This window comes from Anopheles merus, chromosome 3R (assembly GCF_017562075.2).
Source record: "Anopheles merus strain MAF chromosome 3R, AmerM5.1, whole genome shotgun sequence".
Taxonomy (NCBI): Eukaryota; Metazoa; Arthropoda; class Insecta; order Diptera; family Culicidae; genus Anopheles; species Anopheles merus.
The window spans coordinates 5,568,780-5,595,581 of NC_054084.1; positions in this window are offsets into that span (position 1 = coordinate 5,568,780).

Genomic DNA, 26,802 nt, shown 5'->3' on the forward strand with positions numbered 1-26,802 from the left:
GCAGACACACAGCACACACACCGAGAAGCGTACGAGATGAAGTAGGAAGGAAAATAATCACGCTCGTTGTATCTGCCCATATGTGTGCGTGTGCGTGTGTGTGTGCGTTCGTATGTGTGTGGGTGTAGTGTGAGTGGAAATGGTACTTATGTTCTTCGGGGTGTTGCGGTTGCTGCTGCTGTTGCTGCTGGCTTCGCTGGTTTGACTTGGTTGCGCGCGGTTGCTTGACATTGTGACGCGCTTTTTAGCGTTTCCGACTGCGACTGGTTGTGCGGGAAGTGTTTGTGTGCGTGCGTGTGTGTGTGTGTGTGTGTGTGTGTGTTGGTGCCTCATCAGTGGACCCCAGCAGAACCAGTTTGGCCGTCTGCTGTTGCTGATGTTGCTACGCGTTGGGGCGCGCCGTCGTTTCTGGAGCGACGCTCGCTGCGGCTGAGATTGCTCCGAAGATCGGAGGACTGCACAACCGGCCGCCTCGCAATGACAACAAAACGGTTCTCGCACGCACCTTCACCACCACTTCAACCTCTCCCTGGGAGAGGGTCCAAGGTGTGCGTGTGTGTGTGTTTGTGGTTGTGCACGTGGAGAGATCGATCCGGGCGGACCTGTTTCCACCCGAACACGGCGTTCAATGCGCCTCCTTTGCCCCTTGGAGCGCTTGTCCCGGACTCCGTACAGCAGTACGTTCTTCTCCTAGCCTCAAAACAGCGACGGTAAGTGATCGATCACTTGTGCCCTCGTGCCGCGCCTGCGTCCTCGGGAGATTCACCCCGCCAAAGCACGTGCTCGGTGCAACCTATTTGCGTTTGGGGCCGCTCGTGCAACGGCGACGAGCGTACAGATCACTCGATCTCGCGGGGGTCACGATCGTACCGTGCTGTCGCACCTTTGTCACAGGGTGAGTAGGGAACTGTATGTTGTGCATGTGTGTGTATGTACATGAGGGTTATGGAGGGCGAACGTTCAGTGCTGTATGAGCGATGCCAGCTCGGACGGAGGCACAGTAAGGTGTAAAACATTTCAATTAGGCGCTGCATTAAACAGCCGATCGATGTTTGATTAAGCGCATATTGCTATGTGGCTAAGATGAATTGCTGGCAGACGGATTGCACATGTGGATTTCACATTAAGCTGGGTAATATTATGCATTATCGATGGTGCGATCTGTCCGGGGAACGCTTGAGCCTTTTTAAATTTCGTTTTGAATTTAAAAACTTTGAGATTTCCTTCTGATTTGCAACTGTTTGAAAAAGATGCTTAAATCTTTCATATATTTTCTATCACAATACACTTCATCACAGAATGGCTATAGAGCTCCACCAGTAATTGCAACTAAATCAAACAATCAAAATAAAATCAGGTACCAAATCAAGCCTCCAGCTAACTTGCTCTCGTAAACAATAATTTTTCATAGCGTTCCGCTCGCCCGTGCCTATACATCCTTTACATTCACTTTACACACTGCAATTAAGCTAGTGATATATGTTGAACAATCTTCCCTTCATTTCGGGGCTCGCTTCCATTACATCACGTCACTCATCTCCGCACGGACAGTTCTTATCACAGCAGCTCGACGCTGCAACAGGATTTTTGGCGTATAATCTCCCGTTTCCCGTGGCATCCGCGGCATCCGTTTACCGCCCTTAAAAAGGACCGCTGGCGATTTCGCATCGATTTCAGCAATCCATCGCCCGGCTGATCATCGGTTCGGAGCACTTCCTTCGGTGCGCCGAAGTTAATCAATCATCGGTCCGCTGACGCCCCATTTTGGGAAGGAAATACAGTCTTGGAGGAGTCCCCATTTGCCTTGCCCGTCGAGTTTGCACAGTAAAATTAGAGCGAATGCCCACCGCATCCCATCCCCCGAGGGAGCTGCACCGGGGCGGGTTTACACAGTCCCTGCATACTTTGACAAGGCTCCTTCGACTGTGTCGGCCCAAACGGTTCCTCGGGCCGGCGTTTCCAGTGCAGCTCGAATTTGCCTCCTCGGGCCAACGTTTGATGGAACGCGAATTAATGCGAATTTAATACAAGCCGAAGCGGAGGAACATTTGCCGGAGTGCACTTGGTTGTGGGGCCTTGGCTGTAAAGTGCATTTGCCCAACGGGACGTCCCATTTTTTTGCATTGCAATTTTCACACAGGGAGGGAGGAAAAACACACACACACACACAGGAAGACAACAACAAAAACACGAAACACTGCAAAGTAATAACTTAAATGTGAACTTTTTGGTTTGTGTGTACGATCCAGACGGCGAACGGCGGGCAGGTGCGGGGCAGCAGGAATGTGGATAAGATCCCGATTGGAAGAGCCATTCATCAATCCTTGACTTTGGATCCGGCCCACTGCGCTTAGGGAGGGACCGATCACATCATAGTTGATGGATAGCAAATTAAAGGCTGGCAGTGTGTGTGTGAGTGAGAGAGAGCGAGAGAGCGTCTGCTGCAGACCGTCAATGCAGCCCGCTGCACCGCGATGTGCCCCGTGTGAGTGCATTTTGAAGGGCGGACGGATTGAACTTTAAAAACTTGCATTTAACTTGCGCTGCACATGAGGCTTTTGCGATGCCTTTTACTTTGCCGTTCATGCGTTAGAATTTTCTCAACATTTTAATTTCACATCGCAAATTTTTTTCATCAAACAAAATCGCTAAAAAATCTATGGAACAGTAAACAAACAACAGTTGCTTCTTGCAATGCAAAAACATCCCATATGCGATCAATCGAAACGCAGCCTCACAAACAGTTGCGCGTGATACGCGCACAAACGGAAGACTTCAACGCCGGGGACGCAAGCGACGAACCTGACAATAGCGCTCGAGTGATAATGCTCACGGTTCCACAGCTCGGTACCTTCAAAAACTTCATCCACCGAACGGACGTCAGCCTCACTTTCCTTCCCACTCTTCCTTACTTCTTTTCTCTATCTCCCTGCTGCTCAGTCTTCCTCGCCTACCCTGTTGGTTTGGGTGCTGTACGCTGTTCGGGGTTTTAATTTATGCACGGTGTCAAAACTGCAAAATGAAAAGTTGTCCCGCCGACTATGGCCGTGCCGTGGTGCTGGAGCGGGGTAAAGGTGCGTTCCTGCGTGCGCGACAAGCAAGCTGGTCGGGGATCGAGAAGGGAAGGATGGCTCAAAATTGAGCACAACGGAAGGGGACACAACGGGATGCGAGAAATCGAGACGAAAATATGTTATGATCGGTTTTCGGTGCGTTGAACAACCTTCAAGCGCTATCGTTGGTGGAATTTTAGCATAAGGTTCGGTTGTTGATTGTTTTTTGTTTTCTTCTTCTCAAGCAAAAATATCCCTAAAAATGCGTGTTTATCTAGAAGAGCGTTTTGTTTTAGTAAAATACGGTGAGCATACTTTTCCACAAAAAAAAACACCACTCACACACACACACACACACACCGACTCATCCCTCATTCGAACCACCGGGGCATGTGTGTGACGGAACACTGGGCACAAAATAGAAACAACACATTTTTCTTCACCTTCGCGGGCCGGGAGGGTAGGCCCGTACCAAGCGGGCGGCGTGGGCTGGGAACGCCAACTCCCAAAAGTCCCGCGCGCACGTTAATCAGCGGACAAGTTGCTCGGACTGCTAGGGCTGATTGACTAGCAGCAGGTTGGAGGGATTAGTAGGATCGATTCCTGAGAAACTCTACACCGGATCCCAAGGTCTAGGCGGTGTTCTGCCAACGTCTCTGGGTAGCAGGGGAAGTGCGGAGAGAAATGGAGACAGAGAGAAAAAGAGAGAGCAAGAGAGCACGGTGGGGCGGAGAAAAAATAACAAAAACAAGCATTTAACCCTCGTTTAACACGCAGCAATCGCACCGAAAAGGCTCCCGTCTTGAATTTGATGGATTAGGAGAAACCTGTCGTCCTCTAAGTTTTTGGAACCCCGCTCGGCACCGTGGACGATGACGGCGACGGCGGCGACGGTGATGCTGTTGCGGTTCTCTCGGAAGACTCTTGAAACGCCAGTCCGAGGAACAGCCTCCTCCCTTTCCTCCAAGCGAGCTTGCAATCAAGTATTCGACGGCTGCTGCTGCTGCTGTTGCTGCTGCCGTTGTTGCTGATGCGGTTTTTTTGGTTAAAGTTGCTTGTTATTTTAGTTTATTTCAATTTCTTTCCCTCTGTTTTCCTTCCTCGACCTCCCCTCCTTGGCGTGTTTAGCGGCAGTCGAGTTTGGTGCGGTTCGGACTCTAAGCGGGTTTTCTCCGAAATCAACCCGGCTCCGGCTCGGGTACGCACTACCCGTGGCGTACTTATGAATTTTGAAAAATAGCTCCTCTTCCATTCCGACGTGTTCTCACTCGCGCAGAAGTGCGCGCAAGAGTGGGGCCTGGACCCGCCAGTTGAAACAACAAAACGCAAACCACTCAATGGTTGGAGTTGCTTTTGAGAGGGATCGAGGTAGGAAGATAAGTGGCAGCGGAGGAGAAAGATGTACGTAAAATATTAGACGACAGGCGCTGGGTGATTTGTTTTTCGGCGGTTGAAGACAAATATCTTTATCGTGCTTCTCTTTTGCACCAACGTTCGCGCTGTGAGTGTGAGTGTGTGCTTCAGTTCCCTTTTGCTCTGTGTAGGGCTTTGACCATGGGCCATGCATTTCGGAATAATTATTCAAGCACATAGTGAACCCCGGCCCCAGTTGAACCATTTGCTCGCACAATCAAAATTCACATTTAGCCGTGTTTCGTGTCTCGCTGGCGCTTGGCTCGGTCGAAATGACCCGCTTCCAGCGGACCCAGAAAATGAACGCGACCAACAACACAACACAAATGTGTATCAAATAATTTGTGTGCCCCGTTACCTTCCCTACCGTCCTTTATCGGACACATGTTTCCCTTCACGTTCGCAGCCATAGGACAGGATCAACTTTCTCGCGGACGGCGGGCATCCGTTCCGACAACGGTGACAACCTCCCGAACAAGTGATTAGAAGCGGAAAATGTCAAATATGAGTTCCTGTCAAACTGTTCCTCCAGCCACGGGAGCGGGATGGTGCGACCTGGAGGAAGCGAGGAAGAAATTCAACCAACGTCGATCAAACCACCGATCGACACAGTGGCCCGGCGCGTATCTGCGGGTTAGGATGTACGTACAAAACATCTATACAAAATAGAACATCGCCTCCCCCCTTCCACCCACTTCATGCGCCACGAGTGTCTCCAGCTTGTCTCCCTTGAGAGCCCCGAAATACTCCCAACTCCCAGGCAGCGAGCGAGACGTTGTCATACAGTGAGCGAAAGACCGAAACTAGTTGTGTTTTGTTTTGTTTTTTTGTTTGTCGGTTTCCACCTTCAAAACTCCTGTTGGGATTTTCATTAATGTGTCACTTCGCTGTATTTGGTTCGTTCGCCTTGTCATGTTATGCCTTGTCGTCGTCGTCGTGGCCGTCGTCGTTGCCGTTGCTCTCTTCTCTTTCATATGTTTAAAACCCTCCGAATCCTTCGTCCACTGCTCGACGATGGTGGTGGTGGTGGTGTGTCTGCCTTCCTTTTTTGACGGATCTGTCAGCTATCGATTGACGTTTGGTTTCCTTTTTTTTCCTGGACGGCCGCTTTCTGTAGCAGGCCGCGTGCGCCCGCTGCTTGTGCAGGAGGAATTCGGGCGCTACGGTCTCCCCGCACCGTTCGCTCAACGCTGCTTTGCTCCAGATCTTATTCTAGTGTGCCGTTTCCTCTTCGCTTTCGGTCGAAATTTGGTTAATCTTTTACCATTTGTGCCGTGCTGCTCGTTAGTCTCCCAGCACTGGTCACAGCACCCCTTGGAAGTGGACCTTCCCGTAGACACCCGTGGTTTCTTTTTGTCTTTCGTCTCGTGTCCGCTGCTATAGCCATTCTCTGTTGCTCAAACGCTTTCCTTTCGGGACGAGCTGGGCAAACGGGGCGATAAGAAATTAAAACATTTATTACCGATTCTCTAACCTTCCCCTCTCTCACGCACAGTGTTTGATAGATATGAGCAGAACCACTTTTTTATTGCACTTGTTATCTCGTTCTTGCTTTCGTGTGTGTTCTTGCTCTTGTTTCTCTATCTTCGTGAGTCAGAGAGAGAGAGAGAGAGAGAGAGAGAGAGAGAGAGAGAGAGAGAGAGCAGGAAACGTTGGCTTGTAAAAATTTAAGCAATTTTTACAATCCCCAAAAGGTTGCTCAAACTAAAGAAAAGTCAAGTGCGGTCAATTGTCCTACGTTGCTTCATTTCACTTTCCACCTCGGCAACTGTGCACCGAAAATAGATAGCTCGACAGAATAGTGAGCGGAAGAGAAGAGAAGCATGTACAGATTAAATCGTTTCCCTTTTTCTTTCTCTTTCTTAGCATCGAGCACACACATACACATAGGCACTGCAATTGAGATGTTTTCCCGGGTTTTGTGATGAGGAAAATTAAGCTTATCGGTTGAAATTAACCTAAACGAGCGATAACATTGTTCATTAAGAAGGGCTATAGCTGCAGAAATTGAGCTTGCCCAACACTTTAAGCGAGAGTGTAAGATGGTGAAATAAAATAAAAATTTCATCATTTGCCCTCAAATGGTATAAATTATTCGTGACCCAAAGATAAGCCTCTCATTGAGATAGTGTTTTATAGTTGTGTAAGAGATTTGCATCACTCCACAATCTTTATAAAATCTGAATCGGTTTTTAGGGTCTTACTCAAAGATAAGAAAAGAGAAAGCTTTAAAAGTTATTCGTTTAGACTGTTTCATAAACACTTCCCAGTGCGGTTCACCACAATCCAGCCCATAAGTATAGTATTTAGGCTCACCTATTACCTACATACCACATTCATCACCTTGGATTTGGGTTCTTCATGTGGGTAACACAGTCAACCGATCACCCTACTCCCTTGTCCGCTAATCGAGCTCTACATTCCTCAATGCTCACAATAAAAACCACATTTTCGACACCGGAAGCCCGCAAACGAGCAAAACGGCGTCTGCTGAAATGGGACGAACAGGACGTTTCGGTGCTGTCCCCAAATGTTCCGCTCCTCCCCACATACACACGCAAACACCCAAAACACCCCTCTGACTCCCTTCCAAGGATGCTCACAGCCCGCCCGGTTTTGGGGGCCGCATGCGGGGCTTTGAAATTGATTTCAAGCTTAACTAATGACACCAGGTGAAATAATCCGATAACACCGTCCGATACGGACGCGTACAGCGAAATGCTTTCACCAGTCCAGTAGCCCCTAGAGGAGAGACCCCTATACCCCCCGGTAAAACGAAAGAAGGGGAAGGATCAAGCTCCCGAAACAAAAATAAAATCCCTCATGCGCGTTCCCCATCATTCGCACCGGCAAAAAAAAAAAACAACAATGGGCAAAAATCGAACCCAACAAGCAAACAAAACAAAAAAACCCACAGCTTTCTTATCTCGCTCGCTCAAACCCTGAGAACGGGTTGGAGGAGAAGGGGGTCCGAAAATCGTCGATCGTTCGGTCGACGAGTGGCATGGTTGGCATGCAAAAATATGCGCCCGGTACGAGAAAAACTTGCGCTCACGATTTATGTTTTTTCGACGAAATGTGTCTTCGTGTTTTTTTTTTCGTTTTTCTTCGAGCGAGGTGGTTTGCACTTGGTTAGGAATTTTCTAAAAAATGCTTCACATCGACCCCATCCGGATCCGTCCGTGCGTTCTGGCGGTGCGGGAATAATGATCGGGGAAGACGATAGTATCCCATCCTCCCGACGAGTTTGGCCAGCAGAAGAAGGATGGCCACTGGGCTTTTTGTCGCACCAGTAGCGCCAGTAAATTAAAAGGCCCCCAAAAAGCGCTCGCCTGCCACTTGGGTAAATCTTTAAAATACGGTAGCAAAACGGTTTGTTGAAGGCGTCCTGCGAGAAGGGATCTTTCCTGCTCACGTATTTACCGGCACAACCCCGAGCAGAGGGCCGCCGAGCGGACGAGGAAGGGAAGGAAAAATATTATCCCAACAAATGCGAACACAAATCGCTACCTTCTTGGTGCGAATGAGGGAGAACAAAAACCAAAACCACCACACAAGCACAGCTAAAACAAAACGCGTCGAACCAAAAATAGCTAATCTTTGGAGCTGGAACGTAAAAAAGTCCGAAAATTAAGGTGTCGTCCTTAACTTTCAACATTTGCACCGTATCGGGGCTGCCGCGGGTTTGGTCAGCATCAGAAGACCCAGCCCGTAAACGCCCTGATCGTGATGTTACGCATGCGCTCGGCAAATAAAAAGGGAAACGATAGATAAGAGGACGAGGTCGATCGTTTCGGTGCCGTGATTTCGGTGCCACGGTAAAGCGAGCCAGCGAAGGGGATGCGAAAAAGATAATGAACCCAAAGGCAACCATAACGCCGAGTGGGAGGAAGAAGCAATTTAAAAGAAAAACAAATCATTTTAACGGGGCCGACAAAAAATCCTACTTCTGTCGGGAAAAGGTGTGTTTTCTTTGGCTACCAGCTTGCACAAACCCACGGCCACCGGTGAAATAGAAGAGAAATGGCACACTCCCGAGCTCGAAAGGGATTTTTGGCTGCAAAAACGCTTACCCGAGAAACAGAAAACTATTTCGGTTAGCCACACCGAACTCGCCGCCACCAAGAATGATGGTGCCCGGACCCGCAGTCAAGTGCCCGCTGGCGATTGCAGGCCAGCAAAGGAAGCAGAAAAGAAGGCATTCTCACACACGCACACACTCACCGGTAGATAAGCGGGCACCCTGACGAAGAACGGAAACCGAAAAACTGCCGTGCTGTCGTCCGGAAAACGCAGCCGGAGAAACACCTCGCGGCGGGCGAGAAGTCGAAATGAAGAAATTGAAAACGGCCATTAATCACCTTTTCGGAATGCTTTACTCTACGTTTGTCCTGCGGAAGGTTGGATGGAAGCAAGGAGAGGATGCGCGGCGGCAGGATTCGTGGCCGACCACCGGGACATTTTCACTTCCAAAAGTCAAGCGGGAGGCACAAAGACAAAGGTACCAGATTAGAGGCACATGTGTTCGCATTACGTTGGCATGTTTTGCTTGCTTCCATCCGCTCCTTCGAGGGTGGATAATTCTTTTGGCCAAAAATAGCGTTAAATTATTCAAAGCTACAGAGAAGAAAGCTTCCGTTCGATTTGTGTACCGCACAAATCCTGAAAATGGCCAAACTAAGAGTAAAAAGGTAATTAAAACTGATCTGCTCATGCGTGAAACTAGCAGCAGCTGTTGGGTGTTGGAAGTTAATCCGGAAAACCTTCAAAACAAAAGACACATACCTTTTCTTTTTCTGCTTTACACCGCAGATCGAATCGCACTGCAGTGCGGAAGGATCAAACGATGTGCAGAAAGCAGGACGCCCCTGCATCGATGTCGGTCCCGAACGGGAATCGAGGTCCCGAAGTATGTTGTTGGACAGAACAAACAAAGCCCATCCCTTCAGGAGCTGACGCTTCGCGCTAGAGTTGCCAGGGGAAGACCACCGGTCGAATGATTAATGGATAGAGCCACGGAAACGGTAATCATGTTTTGCACATTTGAGTTAGATACAGCGGAGAAGAAAGAGAGCGATGCGGTTTCTTATAGGATTTGTTTCACATTTTGAAATCGTTTTGCTTAATCTTTAAGATCGCTGAAGTAATGTTGGGAATTGTTCAACAGCTACATTTACAATTCTTTACACAATTTAAAAGTTTGAGACATCTGTACCTTTTCTTCCCCGAATATCACGTTCTATCTTATTCGTCCAAGCGCTCTTTGCATCTCAATCCAATCGTTCCAACACGATCATGCTGCCATCGACATCGCACCGACACAAAAAAAACGCACCCTCCACCAACAGGTCGAATCGAGGAGTATTGTGCACTTTGCAGGTTATGTTTTGTCATGTTGTGAGCATGGTAAAGTATTTCTTACCATCACTATACACCCAACACCTCTCTGTTCCTACTCTGGCGAGCACAAGCTCTCACCAACCAAGCGAGACATAATTTATCATCTTTTATTATGAATTTTCGGTGGTTTTGGAGCTCGCTCGCTGCACGCGGAAAGGGAGGAATGTATGAGAGCATGAGCACGAGGGGGGAGCCTCCCGATCGCTCTATCAGCCGAGGCTCTTGTATCGGTACCAAGTGGTAGAAAAGGTACAACTCTCTGTAGCGTCTGAACAACCGGGCAGAGAAAATGATCTTCAGCGTCAAGAGGCAGCATGAACAATCCATCGTTCCATCGACGGTTTTGCATTTTTGTTTCCCAGTACACACACACACCCGAAGATCACACACACACACCAACGTACGAAAGGAAAATAAACATAGCCATCCAATTCTGCCCGCTTTCAGTTTTCATGTTCCATGGGTGCGCGCGCGCCCGCCTGGAATGTGCCATTTTATGTCCAGTTTGCTCGCACCTAGAGCAGCGCTTCCTGGTGGGTGCTCGGGACGTTTCAGCACCCCGCTTTGCTACCTTCTGGAGATCAACAAGAATCACCCAGTGAGCTTAGAGCGATGTGCGTGTGTGTGTCTGTGTGTTTGTGAGTGGAAAATGAGATGAGCTTGACGGGCTGGAATGAGGGACGGGCTTTTGGAAAGTGTTTGGAATCGGTGGAACGAGTGATGCCCGAATTTGCGACCGCACTATGATCGAGAAGACGGATGACTAACGGGGAAGGTGTGGCCAGTTGCACAATGATTGGCTGCTATTGATCGCTGCTCAAGAATCTGAGCACAAGCGATACAGAGATGGTGGCCGATTAGCCCGGTCCTGGGGGGAGGGGAGATCGTTGAGCTCTATTTTCGCTTGGATACTGGTAGTTTGGTCTAGTTTTGATTGGATTGCTCAGGACTGGAATGGTTAGTCGTGCTTGAAACTTTCTCAGCGGATAAGCCCCTTTTAATTTTATGTATACGTTTAAACCTTTAATTAAGATTGTCGGAGTTGTAGATAACGGTTTAAATTTGTGCTCTAAAAATACTAAAATATGAATTGAATGTTTCTAGCCACAAGACGCACAACGAAATATTTGCGTAAGCATCATAAGAACACTCCATGTTGTACCCTTCGCCAGCTAATCTTTCCCCCTTGCTAACCCTCGTCCACTGCTCGTACCGCTCATCACAACGCGTGCAAAACTAAACAAACGCAAGATGTGTCTCGTCATCTTGTCGCTGTCGTGCCCCGTTTCGCACACGTTTCCTCCGCACTGCCTCAACACTTCCAGCCCTCCCCTTGGCCCAGTTTTGCGCCCAATAAAAGTGTCGACGAACTCAATTTCCTGCACGCGGTGTGATGGCACCCTTCCACGTCCCCGTCGCTGGCTAACGAGACGTGAAAAAAGGGGGCGAGACGGTGCTAACTAGATAAGCATAAGTGATCACGCGCACACGACGATCACCGATCAGCACAATGCTAGTGAAAGGGCGCTGTCTGACGCAAAGGTAGAGAGGGAGAGAGAGAGAGAGAGTGTGTGTGCGTTGGAGGGGCAGAATCAAAACATAAAACAAATCTCGTACCCCCCCCCCCCCCCCCCCCCCGAAAAAACTACGGCCGGATCGATTGTGTCCGATTCGCGCGGGGATTTATCTCCAGCGAGCGCGAGTTGGGGGCTTTTGTTTGCGCGCTACACTTTTTCTCGTGGGCAGTTTTGTTTGCGCAAGCAACGGGGAGGGAAACATTAGGCAGAGGCGGGCTGGCTTTGCGGGTTTTGGTATTTTGAAAATCATCCTTTTTTTGCTCCCTCCCTTCCCCTTTACCCAATAATGCTTCTCGTCATCCTCGTGGTCCAATTTTCAATCCCTCCAAAGATCAGATGGTTGCGATATCGACCTCGAGTTGGAAATCAGCACCACCGAGCACCAGCCGAGGAAACTGGCAAACGGGCAAAACGGTCCAAACCCACCAACTCGCGCACACACACACACACTCCCCACTGAGTTCGGTTTGACACATAGATTAGAATATTTGCGAAAATGCTCGTGTCAGAAATTAATTGGATTTTGCCGATTCGCCGGCCCCGTGTGCGCCATCCGTCCGCGGGTTTTGGCCGTGCGGTGCTGCGGGTCCGTGCGGGACGAAAGAAAACCAAACACACACACGAGCGAGCGTCACTATCCTTTCCATCCATCCGTGTGGTGTGTGCGTTGGCCGATCCGATTGATCATCTTTGCTCATGGGACTCGCGTGCAGCGTGGCTAGGGCACATTCCTTTCCAGCACACAGCACGCAGCTTCCAGGGCCGGGACGACCTCACGCCGGTATTCGCCCGCGTTTCTGCGCTACGTACCAGCGTGAGGTCACCGGGTACGAGGGTACGATGTTTGTGTAGCCGGTGTTAGAAGATTCATCAAACAGTCAGCTCGCCCCGTCAACCTTTCTTCGAACTAGAGGGGGTTTTGGGCTTGCTAACGCATACAATCATTAGCCAGCTGATCGTTTGGGGCAGTAGAAGGCATGTTGATTCATCAAAGGGTATGTTGAAGTAGTTTTCAAACATTGAGCATGTAAATATCATGTAAATTGAGTTGTAAGGAAAGTCCTGTCGGATTTTTTTCATCAAGAGAAGTCTGAAGGACAAATTCTGTAGTTTTTATTCGATACCATACGGTCATATTTCCAATTTACCACCGAAAACTAAACTCCCAACATGCTTATTCCATAACCTAACGTGCTACTTCATACGCTGGTATGTGGTAATAGGCGCTGATCGTGCTTAGAGAATATAGATCACTCAAAAACCAGCCTCAAATGCCTTTCCATTCCAATGTCGACACTGTTATTGACGCAAATCATCCACTACGAATGACACACATACACACACATGCCTTCAAACTCCTTTCCTTCAAGGCAAAGTACCCCACGAGACAACACACGAAACATTCATAACCGAAACGGACAGATATCGGTCGAACGGAATCAGTGCACAAAACTGGAGCAGACACATACACACACATGGGGTCACTGCTCACCGGTGGTAGTAGCTGGTGGTAAAATTGGCAAAACAAAACCTCCGACTCTACACCACCATCCCCTTGTCCCACGGTGAGCCTGTTTCGATCTGTAGCGAGCGAGCAACTCAATCGGATTAAACGACACCCTGTGGGACCGTCGGCTCGTGCCCGTTGGCTTGCAGGGCGTGTGGGGCAGAGGAACAACAACTCACAAAACAAAAAACATATTTCAAAGCACCTTCAGTTATTCGTTCGCTCGATTCAATCAAACGCCAGATGCCGCCACACTGTGTGTGTGCCGCCTTGTTCCCAAAATCGATCGATTCACGGTTTCACGTGGCGAGCGATTCGAAAAGGAAACTGCGCCGATACAATGGAAATCATCGAACCCGGGACCCGAGTTTCCGTTAAGCTGCCCACCACCCCGGTTCCTCATGTTCGTTCCCAAACCACCAATCGTACACTTATAGAAACAATACAGCCACTGACTACGGGCGAGGGAAATAACTTTTCACCTCCCACGGTGGCCGTAGCGAAATGTGTGCCCCGAACAATTGCTCGCGCTCCCCCATTTGCCGACGCACTGGTCGATAGTTCACGAAGCGGAAAATTGGGGAAAAGAAAAGGATCGCACAGAACGCACCCGCCTTACCCTGCCTTAAACAGCCACTTCCTGCCACGAGCGATGACATTCGGTATTTTGTTCGACATTGTTGCTGTGCGTCTGCGCGGGTTCGTCGCTTCCGATGCTGCCGGCGACCGGAATAGAAGTCTTTCATCGAATCGGAACACATACCTGCGGAATGTGCGCACGGTGCTAATGCGCTCGAAATAAAGCAATTCGTGCCAGACACTTCCCACGTTGTTGTTTTTGATGTTGGGGGCAGGTTGTCCACGCTCTTGGAACAATTGGTCCGTTCGGTCACTCTGCCGGAACGGGAGCTACTGCTTTCGAGCCTTTTTTTTCCTGCAGGTGACTTTTGTTCTCAAATTTTCAAATCATTCTAACCGTCGTCACGTCGTTTTTGTGTGGTTTTGTGTTTTACAAACTCAACCTAGCGCAAAATTACACCGCCACCGTCCACAAAGCGTACCGCCAGGCTGTATTCAAATTAAATTAATCAAATTGGTGACGAGCTACGGTTATTATCGGTCATCAGTGTAGGGTTACTGTGGGGATTTCTAACGACCTTTTTACCATACATACACATACTCTAACCAGCTTCATTCGAAACGCCATACCAATCCATCAACCTACATCGAACTGTAGTAAATATTACTCACATTCAAATAACCTACTTTCCACAGCTCGTTTTCCAGCACACACAAACACACACACACTCCCACCCAAAGCCATGAAGCCGAAAAGTCATTAGTGTCACATCATTAGTTGCCGGATTAACGATTCCATTTGGCCCCTTCGGCAGCAGTAGGCTTGCGTAATCTGGCCCCTGGACGCAGCAAAACAGTGCGCAAAACGATCACGGTGGTCAGCCGCTTCATCGGTGCCGGTGCGAAACAAACGCGGACAGCTGCACAACGCTAAACAGTCTTAAAACACACGTTCTCGGTGGTGCCCGGCTGACCCGGCCGAAGTCAATTACAGAAAACACCGATCGGTTGCTGTTTGGTTTTCAATTTTTCAACGGAAACCCACCTTTTTCCACTTGTCGCGCGTCTCGTTTGCGGCGAGCGAGCGTGTGAACATAATGAGAGTGACGGTGGCTTTGCGGTGCTTTGCATATGCTCGTACCATAAATAGTCAACTGCAGCCTGTTGACACGGCCGACTACAGCCCCCCGTTTGCTGATTATTACGATCGTTTAATTGATCGCGCGCTGGAAAAAGGCATTTACTACCGGCCGAAATAGTCGGCGGGTGGATTAATCATGATGTCTATTGTGCGTTGGGCTTTCATTACTTTTGAACTCTTCCTCTCTCTCTCTCTCTCTATCTCCCTCTCTCCACGCTCCCCTTGGTCCCACTGTGACACGTGATTACGCGAGCTCAAAACTCGCACCAATCGACATTAAACCTGAAATTGCTTGCTGAACATGGAGCGAAAACACTCGAACATGCGCGCACAGATAATGCGCGCCGGAACGACAAACGTTTAACGATTATGCTGCCGAACATATGCCACCGTTGCCCAACCTTCCCCCGCAGCCCGGCTGCACTGTGGCAGATATAAATGGCCCGTGCATGACGACAACGGCAAATAAATAAATCGATACAAGCCATTACACGCTGAAATCGATACCGGCGCAACAGACCGAGGCGCCAAGGCTTGGAGCAGCCAGCGAAAGTGAAATGGCAAGCAAGCGACATCCTCGGGGCCTCGGATCGATCGGAAGGTACGCCGTGCTGTTTGGACGGTTCGGTTTGGAGCCGAGCCTGAAGCAGCAGATAATTCATGAAGGCCGCCGACAGACACAGGCACACGGGGTTCGCTCTGGGCGGCGACAGGCTTATCATCATGTCAGGGAAATGTCACCGTTTGACACCGTACTCACCGACTGAGTCGCCTGCAGCCTCCAGCTCGCGATGACAACGGGGCACTTCGGTGCGTGTACGATGGATTGGTTTAGGATTTCCACTACTTTCCTTTTCATCTTCCTAATCACTCTCGATTGCTTTTCAGTTGCCTCCCCTCACCCCGTTGCCAGTAAGGAAATGTTGGAAAATGTAACAACGTTTCAACGTTTCGTTGCGATTTCTTCACCTCACGCGTACGCTGCACACGGGCAGTGGGTTTCACATGCACTCGGGTGCACCTGTAGCTAGTCGCTTAGCTTAGCTTTTCGCTTCTGTCGGCGGCGCACAACTAATTGCTCGCCGCTTACTGCAATGAAAGCAAAAAATAAATCAGCAACGCAAGACACGATTCAGCGCGCTGGAAAGACATGGAATGGGAACGCGTTAGCACGTTGACAAATAGCGATGGTGTTGAAGGTTTATGGTGTAAGATTTGTATCAATTAGACGGATTGTGTGCGAAAGGTAGGTCTGTGCTGGCCTGCTGATGTTTGTTTTGATCGATTGACTAGGAAATGTAAATATGGTATTAACGCTGACACACGCACACACACCAGCACATGTTTGTAGCACTTTGTTGATGCTGATTGAAAAATACAAGTGAATTGAATTAATTACCTGTGTTTCTTTCTATACAAAGTGACATGGTTTTAGGAAAGTTTATTCCACTTCATGGACACTGCACACCAACTGCGCTGTCAAATAAATGTAAAATTTATCATTCCCATTCGATGCCACACTTTATTTGTCCTACTGCAACACATCCTCTCTCTCTCTCTCTCTCTCTCTCTCTCTCTCTCTCTCTCTCTTTCTCTCGTGTCTAGTGAATAAATATTAGCGACGCCGGAAACGCTGACGACCCACCACCAGCACAGAAAGCACACGCAACCGGCCGCCCAATAGGGTGTACTCAGGTGCAGCTGAAGACAACTTTCGAGCACACCTTGGTGCACGAAAAAAAACACACTCACACACATACACCAATGAAACGGGTTGGATTATTTTTGCCATGGCGTGCGCATCCTCCAGCGGACTTCCCGGTGCAAACGGATACAAACGCCGAACCACACAGACACAAACACAAGCGAGAGGGACATAAAACTCGCTTCGCTTTCGAGCTGCAAAATCCGCCCGGAATTGTCCCACTCTACCAGAGACGCTCCTCCATTTCCCTCCTCCTCGGGTGTTCAATAAATAGTAAAATTTATGCAAATCACCTGCACTACGTGGCAGAGGCTGCGGCCGAAGGTGTGATCGAGAAGTATCTTTGATGGGACATAAACCAGTCAATTTAATCGACTAGTTTATGACTATTATGGAGATCGCGGTGCGCGGTTTGGCGGTTTTGCACAGACACTCTCTCTTTCTCTCTTCACCGGCTAGCAAAGTGTGCACACACACACACACACACACACGTACAGAAACGTACACCGTTGAGGGGTTGAGTGTTTGCTACTTCCATCGGGAGGGGTTGGGATTGTTGATCTTTTGGCTTCCAAGTTTCCGCTGGTTTCCGCCCGACGGGTTGACTCGCACCAAGCGAAACTACGCAAAGCGGTTCAACAGAATGGGACAAATTGATGGAATTGGTTTGAATGACAGGATGGCAGGAGGGTAGAGGAGAGTGGAAGGATGAAATCAGGCAGAGGTTTCGGGGGATATGACCAGGATGAAGAGAGTGTTTGTCTCCGGGGGTACGGGATATTTGCATTAATTTCTGAACTCAAGGTTCGTATCCACCAGAGACTTCCGCACAAGCGTTACGGTGTGTCTCTTTGGCGTTACTTTTTCGATTGTGATGAGTTTAAAAATGTCAAAAATTCTAACATAAGTTTCATATTTTGTTATTTTCTTCTGCTAAGTTTGTTTCGATGATTATGCCTCTCTAATCCCACCATTGCACCTCGCCCGATAACGGTTTACTGGTGCACCAGGTCAAACCGGAATTTGAACCACAAAAGCTGACCCGTTTCTGCTTAAATGGCATTCTATATTTCATAATGATAAGTCCAATTTATAATCAGCCAACCAACCTATTCACCCAAACCAGCCACAACCCGACTAATCGTAAGCTGCTTCTGAGATCTGCACAGCATGTGATCTAAGGTAAAAACAAAACAAAAAAACTCACTCCAGTCCCAAATCGATCCTCCAGATCGCTGGCAACGGGCAGCTAAAAGTGGTTCCCGTTCACTGTGGCTCCCTTCAAGGTCCAAGGTCAGGCCAATTGAGCGATAATTAATTAGCGATTACCAGCACCCGGTGGCTCCCGCCCCGCGAATGACGTGATTCATTTCAAACCGCTGCCAAAAGTTGACCATTAATAACGGGGTCAGTCCGCTGACCACTGCGCGTCGATCGCTACCCTGTGCTAGGAATGTTGATCCTCTTTTTGTTTTGCTTTATAAAGTAATCGATTCGCAAACCACGTGCCCTTGTCGAGCGCTCGTTCGGGGAGGGTTGCCTTTAGAAGATCGAATCCCGATGCCCTCCCGCTGGCGGGCTTTTGCGCTTCCGCTACGCTAATCAAATTTATCTAGTTTTGTTTCAAATCGGTGGCAATCAATTCCAAGCTTTTCGAAGCCCCCAAAGCCCACTTTTCGAGCCCGTGCAAGGACTTTGAATATTTTGAGTGTTTATTCTCCTCCCGCGATCGAGCCAATCGGCCTTCGGCTAGGTGCTGGATCAACATGATAAATTATCGGCTCATTTCAAAAACCTCCCCGAGAAATATAGAGTGTATCTCCACACACTTTCGATCGTATGATCGTTCTCGGTCGCGGCAGGCCCGTGTGGAGTGTGATTGCAACGGAACCCCCTTCCAGTATGGCAGTGCTACTCCCATACCAGAGCCGCATAGTTTTACTCTGCTAGAAAGGAGCGAGAAAACATGAGACAAAAGCACCAATAATTCCCATATTTATTGGATTTGAAAATATGGTTCACGATCACGAACTGAGTCAACTGTGGCGGCTTGAACGAGGCGAGAGCCTCCGCCCTAGCCGCAACACTAGCCAGCAGAGCGGTATAAAGAACATTTATTTTCCCTTTGCCGACGCGCGCGCGTACGCCAATCGACCGCGGCATTAGAATCGTTTCATTTGCCGCTTAGATTACCGCACGTCTAACGAGAATAGAAAAAAAGCGAAACACACACACTCAGACCGCAACAAAAAGCGTTCTTCTAGCGTTAAAAGCATCGAACGACTTGGCCGGTAAGTAAAGCGACGAACCTCGCGAGCGCGCACAAAACAAGAGGGAAGCGAACCGTACGCGCAGTGACAAAACTAACGGATGCGGATTATTGAAGGTTAATTTTATGGCCCCCGAAACCGATCGTCTCTATCGTCGCTGCTCGGAGCAGCGCTGACCGTGAACCGGAATTTGATGTAAAATTTCGCGCACCCTCCCGGGGGAAGATCGCATTGCGTCGCAATCGAGCCGCCGCTCAGCATGAATAATCAATCGATATATCGACCGGTATCGGTGCTGCCAATCGCTACCCACCAGAAATGCCTCGGCAAGAAGGTGGAGGAGAATCAGGAGGAGGAGAGAGAGCGAAGCGCTAACGTACAACCACTGCCAAAAATGTAGCCTCACCAGCATCGACCAAAAAACCTAGAGCTTGGGATGACAAATTCCTCCCGAAAGGAAGCTCGGAAATGGCGCAAGCAGATAACGCTACGGGGAAGATCGCCCGTGATCGTGAGACGAAGACAAATTCTTCTCCAAGCAACTAGATTCGACTACAGCGGGCAAGAACAACGAAAAAAAAAACGCGGGCCAGAATCGATGGCCAAGAAACGCCCGAATAATAGATTGCGCGATGGAGGCTACGAAACGGCTACGAAATAGATACACAGGAACAGATTTCGAAGGGAAACCCAAATTAGTCACATGTTTATGGTGATTTTGTCGCTCGCGGCCGTCGCGTCTAAGTCTTTCGAATGTCTTTGCTTCTTTTTCCCAGATGCCCCGACTGGCCGGATGATTCCGGGTAACTTTGGCGCGCGATTGCGATCGGAACCTTTTCGGCGATAGGCGATCGAAGTGACGTGATCGTGTCGCGATCGCCATTTCCGACACACACACACACACCATTTTCTCGCCATGGGGCATGATGATGATGCGAAGAGAGAGGGGAAGGGGGAAGCAAACGATCGGCACACCGTGAAGAGACACTTGCTTTTTTATTATTTCTTTCAACCATCAAACAGTTGGAATAAAATCACTCACCCTTCATTTAACAGCGATCGCCCATAAAGTCGCAACAATGCTGATTGGGTGAGCTTGCTGTGCGCAAATAAATCGCAACGAAATCACATACCCAATCGAACGAAACGCCACCACCACCAAACCGATCCCTCCGTCCGAAGATCGCTATCGCCCGAGCGCTCGATTAAGGAAGCGTAAAGTGATTTGTAGCCTTGTTTGACGGAAGAACAAAGCAAGACTACTAATTAAGATCGCTACTACAAGACACGGCACGGCATGAAATGGGTAGGAAATGAGTTCATCTCGCTGAACCATTCGAGGAAGAGGCGGAGGGGCTGTGTAGCTTTGTAAAGGTTCCCGATTTCGTGTTTGGCCATATTTCTCCGGCGAAGAGTCCCTTGAACTAGACCATGTCTTCTCTTTCCAATCCACCTAGCGGACAGAAGAAAAATGATTTAGAGTGAATAAATTGATCGTTTAGCTTTTCTCCGGGTTAAATAGTTAAATTAATATCGTAGAAGTTTATATTATTTCATTTATTTTAATACACATCATTTACATACTAGTTTTCATCAATTTCAACTCTAACTAAACCACTTCCTTATCTTATTCCTCCCTAAGAAAAGCACTCAGAAACTACAGCAAAAACGCTTTGTCAAATTCGCAGTGCCCAGACGCCAAAATCGTTTCTAGCACCGCGCGGTACCTTGGCCATGGTTGTCTCCTTTGCACAGGGGGGAGGGCACGCAAACGCGTCCAAGCCGGAGACATAAATCACTTCCTAGACAGCCCGCCACCGACCGGCCACCGACGAAAGGGAGCAAGCCGTTTGTCGTGTACTCAATTTCGGCTGAACAAATTTGAATAAAGCGACTTTGCGCGGCGGAAGATTTACCGCCACCGATCAAAACCGATCACGACCGCCGGACCCCGAAGTGCGGAAGAACAAAACAAACGGTTGGATGGCGGGAGACGGGGACGGGGACACAACACAAGCGGGATGATTCTCATTAACCTCGATCCGGGATGGGGAAGAGTTTGGCAAAACGATGGCTCGAGATAAAGTTTCACAAAGTTAAATTGCAAATAATTCATATCGACAGTTTCGACAAAGCATTTCTCTTTGCTGCGTTGGTACGACACTCTAACGGGGGTTGTTTGTTTGTTTGACATTCGCAACAAGTACACATACACACACACACCGACACCACCTCCGCTTCATTTGTGGGTCAGCAGTTCAAACCAATCACTCCGACCGGACGATGGACATGGGGCCGTCAAAGTCGTCAAACATCCCTCCGTCGCCCCCTCCGTTCGCTAATTGTGTGGGAGGCCTAAAACGGAGGACAAAAACAACCACCACTTCCAAGGGCCAAAAAGGGACAAACAGACCACGGGCCACTTCATTCACGACTACCGGGGTTGAACGGTGGGGTTTCTACTAATAAATAAATCATACCGCAAGTGGAGTAGCCGTTTTCTCTCTATCGATTTCCCAGTGCAGTTGGCATTTTATTGCGTGGAAGCGCTGGCACTTATTCACACGAGCCTCAGTGATCGAATGGCTTCAGTGTTGGTGTGTGTGGGACAGCTCGTAGATGACACTGACACGGTGTGCAGTAGGCGCGTGAAGATCGAACGGACTTGCTGCCGCTCAGTGCCGCGTCGTTGCACTCATACACGCCTGGACGCCCCAAGCGTTGTGCTGCTTATCCCTTATGCTATCCCGAAATGGGGGAGGGGGAGGGGGGCTGCAAATGACATTCTTCGGTCCTTCGGTCGCCAGGGCTGCCAGGGCGCCAGAATGCCAGCAGAATGTCTTTTCGCTTTGTCTGGGCGCGGGCTTGGGGGCCTGCATGAATCGTTGACGAACGAACGCACTTGCGGGCAGCATGGGCCATTGCCAACCACGTGCAGCCACGATGCAAACGGCGCAAACAGGGATTATAGCTTCCGTGTCCAACCTCCAAGCTCCCGCCCCTGCGTTTCCAGGTCACATCCGTCACAGAACGCTTTATGGCAGAAATATTTAAAGCATCGTTAAAAAAAAGAAGAGCGTATGCACCATCGACCTCTTGGCGAAGTTTAAAGCCCCCGTCCCTCCCAGGTGCCTCCCAAATATCCCCCTGGATGGCCACAAGCTTTATTTTGCAGCACGGTGCCAAACAAATTGGTCGTAAAAACGGTGGCTCTGCATGTGAGTTGCATTTCTTTTCTTTTACTTACTCGTTTAACTTTTAATGTGTCTGTGGCCGTTTTGACTTGTGCCCGCGTGCTGTCATTGTATTTTCACGTGGTAAAGAAAGGAACCGTTTTTTTCTTCTTCTTCCTCCACCGGGAAGTGGTACAATTGCTCATTGCGTAAGAGAAATTCCTACCGAAAGCTAAACGACAATGTTAACCGTAATCTTTGCATAATCTTTGCAATTATGACAAACCTCATTGTTTTTAAAAACCTCTGCTCTACGCGACGCGTTCAATCGCCGTTCCTGTTGTGGCTGTCTCGCGCATGTTGCGGGGAAAGAATTGCGCATTCTCCCTTCCGGGTGGAGCGGACGACATTTACAAACCGACCGAACATGCGGACAAAACGCTGTCCGGTGTGCATACCAAAGAACATCACTCTCCACACACACACACACTGGGACAGCCACTCGACGCCGGTACCGAGCTAATCGATCAACACGGACGCCGAACGCCTCGGAACCGATCACCGGCTGCCAAGGGGGATTGCACGGTGCGCAGCGAGACGCGGGGGCAACAGAGCAGCAGAAAGGAATTTAAATGCAACCAAACACCGAAACCGAAAAACCGAAGCACGAGAAAGAGCGAGAAACAAAGAGAGACTGCGAGGGGCAAGGCAACGCCGCGGGGAAGAAAAGCGCAACGGAACGTATGAAAAGTGAACCTGTCCATCACTCGCGCGGAGCTGTGGGGCGGCCCCGCATGCAAACTGCAACTTTATGGCAAAGTGCAACGGTTCTGGTGAAGGCGAAGCCACCGCGATGCAGCTCACCGTTTGGCAAGATTTATCGAGTTCGACGATCCGCAACAGCCGATCGATCGAGCGGAGGAGAACGTGTCTGTGTGCCGTCGAGGAAGTAACAATGCGTCAGGGCAGCATTCAAAAGCCGAAATTTTGTTGCACAGCTCATGCAGCAACAACAAAAAAGTACACACACACGGGGGGACAAGCCATACGATGCGAACTTAATATCGAACATGACAGGTACGGTGCACACCCGCTGTCCAGCTTCCAACACTGACGAAGGGCCCAAAAGAAGGGTGAATGCAAGTCTGCAAGTTTTGCTCTCAAGTCCCGGCCCCGAACCCAACCGCCGTGTGTGCGATGGGTGAATTATTTGATCTTTATCGGAAAAAAAGGAACCTCGGAACCTCCTCGCTCCGAGAAAGCCATCATCCTAAAGACAGCTTTTCACTTCACCGCAGCGCAATGGAATCTCCGGCCGAACGCTCAAGTGTGTATGGTTGCGCGATTTGCATAATGCTCGCCTGGATGCTGCTCGACTTTTTCCCCCACCCCTGGGTCGGCCGCTCGGTTTTATGGCCGCCGTTGCAAGGAGGAAGTGCAGGAAGCCAACCGAACAAGCGACCGACCAATCGATGGATGGATGGATGGTTGTAGCCCGTCGCCGGCCGACGTATTCGAGCGGGATATGTCCTCCGGCGTAACACCGACCGGGGAGGGAACGACGTCCCTTTCGGTCCAAGCAGGTTGATGCACAACCCACCAACCAACCAGCCCGTCCGCCAAGCAACCGTTCTGGTTTAGAATATTTTATAAACCATACACCTCCACTAGTTCTTCTTGCTTGTTTTTTGTTCATTCCTTTCTCTCGGACTCCTTATGTACATGTGTGTGTGTGTGTGTGTGTGTGTGTGTGTGTGTGTGTGTGTGAGAGTGTGTTTGTGACTCTTTGAATGATGCTTAAGACGGTGCTGCTGTGCTGTTGCTGTCGCTGCTCCCGTCTTTCGGCCTGGCGGCCAAATCCAAGGGATCCCACTGCTAGATTGCGTACTAATCAATTATGTAAATTATGGGCCTCTCGTCAAAAGTCTGCCACGGCATATGCCTCTCGAGTCACCGAGCTCGTCGAGACACTGCTACATTCACCACCTGCCACCACCTTCCTCCACCATCTTCACTTTGCACATCCTGGGGCCATGGATGTCGACCTGATTCGCTTACCAGTTCGATCGCAAACACCACAACACACCGTTGCTGCTGTTGCTGCTGCCGATGCCGATGCTCTCTTTTATCACCCTGTCCTTTCCTGCGCCAACCCTCATCCCACGCCCCTTTGATCTACCAATAATCACCGCAGCGGTTAACCTGTGCAGCAAACCTTCAATTTGTTTAGAATGTTGCTGATTGATAAATTGAAGCTTTTGTGAGCGCGAAAGGTCCTCCCGCAATCCTTTTTTTTCGTATCTCGAGTTCCGTTGGCCAGTGTTCCGTTAGAAAAGATTAGCCGGTAAAGTATCCTTCGCCGGTGGCAAAGCGCGAATGAAATTTATGGTGCCAGTGTGTGTTTGCGTGCATGCGTATGTGTGTTGCGCCGTTTCGGTTGATTGCGATTCTCCGCGCTGCGAGCGCTGTCGATGCTGGCGACGGGATGTGTCTGATTTAAAACCACCAACGCGTACGAATCACTTCTGACACTTTAGACAACTCGGTAGCTGGCATCTTTGTCGTGCTCTTGGACGTGGCGTGGAGCTTGGCTGGGTTTGCTTCGCCATCGATCGGATGGATTGTCTTCGCGAGGGGACTTATTAATATGCAGCGCGCCATACTGCAACATGCCAGCAATCGCACGTCTCGATGTTTGGGTCGATTCGGGCGAATTATGGTAAGCTTCTGGCTTCTGCTTATTTCCCATCATCCTTCAAACGCGCTTGGTATCATTCCATTTTGTTTAATCGTGATATTTAAAGACATTTTGTACAGTGCAACAGAACATTCAGCTTCAATTACTTCAATTATAAACAGCATGCATTGCTCACAATCTCCCGATGATCACTTTGTGTCAATTGGCAACACACACACACACACACACACACACACACACACACACACACACACACCACACACACACACACACACACACACACACACACACACACACACACACACACACACACACACACACACACACACACACACACACACACACACACACACACACACACACACACACACACACACACACACACACACACACACACACACACACACACACACACACACACACACACACACACACACACACACACACACACACACACACACACACACACACACACACACACACACACACTCCAAAGGCCCATCTGTATGCAATCCCGCTCACCCGTTTCTCGAGAAACGATTGTCCGCAACCGGACGAATTCCATGAATGGTTTCCTGTGAGAACCGCTCCACCGGTTCGATTCCACCCTTTGGCGAATTTGAAAACAACATTGCTCCACGTTAGTGTGCAACGTTGTACCCACTTTCAAGCTCCAGCTCTCCGTCCCTTGTCACCGGCCTTGTTGTTGCTGTGCGTGTTGATGAGCGGCTGGCAACGTGGTGGCAACTTTGTAGCGACCTTGGGACATGGGACTTGTTGTTCTTTTGTGATAGAACTCAATTTCAACCACGCTTCTCGGCCCACCGCCTCTGGGGGATTCACCGGCCGGCTTCCACCGTTCGCCGATCGATCACTGAGCCGGACCGGACTAGACCCCGGGCCCAAGGCACACGACAGGGGGGTTCGTCGCTTGAGCGGTCTTTCGTTTCGGGGCTTGCTTGCTACAGCTTCAGCTTCACCAACGGCCACCAGCAGTAGTAGTTGCCACGGTGGTCGTCGCAACGGTGGTACGGACGGTACGCTCGCCCAACACTACGCCAACGCCATCGTTCACCGGGCACATTCGATACGCACCGGCGGAACGCAACACGCAAGCGCGGTGGACGATGCATGAATTATAAATGAACCATAACCCGTCATTCAGTGATTTATCGTGTTGGCATTTTTCGCTCGAGGATCGCGCGTGTGTATGTGTGTGTGGCTGCTACAGCATCGTTGGTGGAAAAGTTAGAGCTGTCCCAGCACCCGAGCGAGCGTATCCTCTAGGCGGTCGCCGAGCGTCCTAGTCCAATCGATCAAAGCCTCATACCAACACATCGGATGTCGATGGGCTTTGAGTAGAACATTTACCCCGTTCTTCTCCACTCTCTCTCTCTCTCTCTCTCTCTCTCTCTCTCTCTCTCTCTCTCTCTCTCTCTCTCTCTCTCTCTCTCTCTCTCTGTCTCTTAATCCTCATCCACCATGATCAAACAAGCTCCAGCCCAAACGGCCAACGGTCAATAGATCAACCGAATGACTTGCAATCGCGCGACCAACGCAACGGAACCCACTGTGGTGCGCGCACTTCGCCAGCTCCCATTTTTTTTTTTTCTCCAGGTGGCGCAAAATTTCCGCATATCAACCGATCGAAAGCAGAGAGGAAGGGTTGAAAATAAAATAATAATCGTATAATCATAATCGCACACGACCGAATGGTAGCGCTGGCTCAGCGTATGCACCCGAACACCGGGCAGTCAATCATGTGCCGCATGTGTTCTGCTGTACCGTAGCCCGTGTAAGGAACCGCACACATCGGGTGCTCGGGAAAAGCGGCACGGCTGCTGACAAGGGGCAGGGGACCAGCTGTGGTCACAGTTAGAGAAAAGTCCCGACCCGCTGAAGCCGGTTTCCCCGGCGCAAAACGGAGGCGATACTAAAGAAGTCGTACAAGTAGCATCGAATCGAAACGAACCGGGGGTCTCATCTTCCCAAGCCCGATACCGATCCTGGGCGCGCAGATCGAGCCGCGCATTTCTCGCAATGTTCTCGTACATGGGTGTATGCGTGTGTGTGTGTGTGTGTGTGTGCAAGTGTTGCTTGCCTGCTTGCTGGATTCAAATGGGAACGGGAACCGCAAGGCGGTAGCAATCGTTTTAAAAGTGTTTACCCCGCAAAAGCACTTCACATGCCGTGCTGCTGCCGTGTTGGTGCCGATGCTGGCTGCTACCAGCGGCTGGTCTTCTTCGTACGCGCGGGTAGATGTTTCCGACCGGTGCCGCCATTTAT